Here is a 4270-nt window from a genome sequence, read left to right on the forward strand (position 1 = left end):
GCTTCTTAACACCCTGATGTTCATAGGGGCTCTACTCTTGTGGCCTAATTACCTTCTAAAGGCCCTACCACCTTTAAAGCATCGTATTTGGAGTTCATATTTCAACATATGAATTTGGGGTGCAGGGTGAAGAATAAACATTCAGTGCATAACACCCCCCACATCGTAATCCTTCCTATTTCCCTGTTCAACTGCGTTCTGGATAGTTTCTTTGCCTTCACATAGCAGTTTACATTCTCTCTTCAGATCTGTTCTTTCTGATTTTAACCCACCTACTATCTTGTTAATGTCAGCTATTTTTGTTTTTCTTTTCTGAAAGTTCTATTGGTTCTTTTCAATTTTGTTTGGTCTTTATTTACAGTCTCTTATTTCCTGCTCCTTTTCATTTTGTTCTTTTATTTCTTTTAACAAATTGATCGTATTTTCCCTGTCAGATAATTGTAATCTCTGAAGAATATTTCTATGTTTGTTGTTTCTACAGGTTCTCACTCATGTTGTGTGTTACCCTGCGTTTTGTAACTTTTTAAAAATGAGCTGATTATTTTTTCAAGGAATTTCATGGAATTATTTGTGGGAATTATTTGAGGCTTGTGTTGATCTGGTTTTTTTCCTTCAGGGAGGATTTCCATTTTTTTGTACTAGATGCTGTTGCTTGGAGACTTTACCCAAGCAATTAGACAACAGAGATAATATTAAATTCCATTCTCAGCCTGAGTTTGTCACCAGACCAATCTCTTCCTTTTACAGTTGAAGAAATTGAGGCCCAGAAAATGACGGGTGCTTGCAGTTCTAGTTGCTATGCAGCAGCATTCATTCATGCATTAAATAAGCACACCATGTGATAGGCACTGTTCTAGATGCCAGGAATACCACGGCAAGTAAGATGGCCCTTGATTTTAGAGTTCGTAACAGGAAAAGAAGCAGTAACAAGTCAAGTCAGTAAACAATACCGCACATAGAGAACGTTTTCATGGCGAAAATAATATGGTGCGTGTCTGTGGAGTGGGAAGGGTGACATTAGGCTTAGGGTGGACAGTCAGGGAAGGCCTTTATGGGAAGATGACCAAGTTAGTTGGAGACCAAAATAAGAAGAAAAACGAGCCACACTAAGGGCAAAGGGAAGAGCGCACCACGCAGCAGCTGCAAAGACCAGGCAGAGGGGGCTTGATGAGTCCGAGGAACAGGAAGGAGGCCATGGTGTGTGAGGGGAAGAATGGTTTGAAGTGGGGCCGGAGAGCTTACACAGAAACTCATGGTAAGGAGTTTGGTCCCATTCTACAAGTTGCATGAGGCTATTGGAGTGTTTTAAGTAAAAGAATTGGGACTAGAAATACAAAATAAAAGTTCTCCAGCAAATTTAGTGCTCTCTTAAATCTAAAATTTCTTAGATATGAAAACTACCCTGACATCATCAGAGTGGAACAGCAAGCGTGGACACAGCAGGTGCAAAGGTATCAAGAAAGTCTGTTCTCCTGAGTGCACACTGCCGGTGTGTCAGGGTCATCCCCTTTGGGTGACTACTTTCTTAATCATTGAGAAACTTTGTTCTATAGAATCATAAACTATTATAAATTTGGTTTTTTGAAATTATGCTAATACGACTGACACATCCCACTTTGGTCTGAAGGATCTAAGTTCCTTTGACCCTTAGCAGCAGCCTCAATATACAACTCAAGTGGGAGCGCTTCTTCAGATCAGGGGCTTCAGTACTCAGCGTTCACCACCCAAACTTGATCATTTTTTAAGGGAACAGAACTAGGATCCACTTTGCTGTGCAGGCCTTATATCGATACTGTTACGTGCAGCTCGTTCCCTACTTTTTTCTTCCACTCGAAAAATTTTAAAGGTGGATTCATCAGAAAAACTTCTTCTGTTATATGTGCAATCCAAGCATATCTAGTCCAAATAAACAGTTCAAAGCAGTCTGGTTTGCTTTGAGTCAAAACCCCACTTAAATGTCACCTCAACTCCGCTCTTTCCCCAAATCCTATAATGTAATCTGACCCTTCATTTAGAGTCCCCCACTTCTGATGTGTGGTCTCCCTCATTGCACTGGCCAAAGTCAAAAACCTGACTTTGTAAAGTAGAGGGTTATCCTTGGTGGCCTTAGATTTATTGGGCTGATTTAACTTTGAGATTCAACCAGGGTTTGGCCAAGACCTTCCCTGCCTGGATTGGGACCTTGGATTTGGTACTGACGCACATATCTGAGACCTCTTGAGGCCCCTCTGTTCCCAAGCATGTGGATTTTGCATTAAATCCAGATTCAGGACTTTTGCCCCAGCATTCTGTTTATTATCATCTCCTGAGATTTAGGGCTTCTAGGGAGACTTTGGTGTTCTCTGGAGTCTTTGGCTTTAAGTACAGTCTCCTGCCTTCTCTGCTTGACACCCCATCTCATACTATTTGTCAATGAAAACTTCCCCATAAATGCCAGGTCATGGAAGAAGCCCAAGTGCCCATCGATCCACGAATGGATCAACAAACTATGGTATATGTACACCATGGAATACTATGCAGCCATTAAGAAGAATGGAGACTTTACATCCTTCATGTTCACATGGATGGAGCTGGAGAATGTTCTTCTGAGCAAAGTATCACAAGAATGGAGGAAAAAGTATCCAATGTACACACACCTATTATGAAATTAATTTAAACCTTTTTATATGAAAGCTATAACCTAATAACAGACTAAGAATACGGGGAAGGGGGAGGGAGAGGGGAGGGGGAAATGGGTGGAGGGAGATTGGAGGAATCACTTCTGAGGTTTATCTTACAAGGGTACAAGTGAATCTAAGAGTAGAATGTGAACATTTTAGAGTAATAACAGAAAATGACATGAAGGCTATGTTAACCAGTCTGATGGAAGTATTTCGGATTGTGAGCAACAACCCCACACTGTACCCCAGAAGTGCATTAATGTACATAGTTATCATTCAATTAAAAAAAAGAAAGAAAGAAAACTTCCCTCAGTCTAGGCCAGCGTGGTGGCTCACACCTGTGCAATCCTAGCACTGTGGGAGGCCGAGGTGGGTGGATTGCCTGAGCTCAGGAGTTGGAGTCCAGCCTGAGCAAGAGAGAGACAGTCTCTAAAAACAGCCAGGCACTGTGGGGGGTGCCTATAATCTCAGCTACTTGGTAAGCTGAGATAAGAAGACCACTTGAGCCCAGGAGTTCAAGGTTGCTGTGAGCTATAATGCCATGGCACTACCAAGGGCAACAAAGTGAGACTCTGTCTCAGAAAAAAAATAAATAAATAAGAAAACGTTCCTCAGTTTTGTCTGTGCATGAGGAGTTTGCTTCAGGAGAGACCTCCTTCTCACAGGGCACGGCCTCTTCATGCTCCTTAGGTCAGCACGCGGCGGGGTTTATCTTTAGGGTTAAGCCTTGACACACTCATAACAGTGTTCTTACTTTTGACAGAATGTCAGCCAATTTTTCACGGGTTTGTCAGATAATAAATCTGCACTATCTCCTGCCACAACTTTACCAAGGCATTGGTGAACTTTGGAGAACTCTGACATGAAGAAGCCAGTTCATTTGAGAGGGACTTTAGAAGAACAGCAAATATAAAAACAATCAAAACTTCAGGAGGAAAGTGTTTGTCTTATGTGTCTAGAGACATCACTTTGTTTAATACAGAAGACTGCCCATTTTTTATTTCCATACTTCAGGGCTTTTTTCTTTTTTTTTTTAACTGCATGGATTATGGCTTACATTTAAACTTTCTCCTCTCTCCTTGAAGAGGAATTAGCCTTTCCCAGGGATTATTTCATATTTGTCTAATGGTAGCTCTTGTGCCTCTTTATTTTTTTCTGTTTCTCTCCCTACTATTTTCTTCTGCTTGAAAAATTTTAAAGGTGATTTCATCAGAAAAAATTCTATTATATGTGGAACTCAAGAATATCTAGTCCAAATAAACGGTCAAAAATGTCTAGGAGAAAAGAAGTTGTTATCTCTGATCATTCACAACGTGGACAAGTGAGTTTAAATAATAGTCTTCGTTCCTATGGGTATAGGAAACAAGTGTTCAAGAAAAAAGAAGCTTTTAAATATAACTTAATGATTATGAATATAAGGCTTACAAATTGTGTTTTATAAAAATATTTATGAAATATTCCTGATAAATAAATGAATTAGGGAAAACTATAGCGAATTAATATTTAAAGTCAGTTGTATCAAATGAAGGTTAATAAAACATCCTAGTTGGCTCGGCGCCTATAGCTCAACCGGCTAAGGCGCCAGCCACGTACACCTAAGGTGGCGGGTT

Source organism: Otolemur garnettii, unplaced genomic scaffold (genome assembly GCF_000181295.1).
Source record: "Otolemur garnettii isolate 467f Iridium unplaced genomic scaffold, OtoGar3 scaffold00076, whole genome shotgun sequence".
Taxonomy (NCBI): domain Eukaryota; kingdom Metazoa; phylum Chordata; class Mammalia; order Primates; family Galagidae; genus Otolemur; species Otolemur garnettii.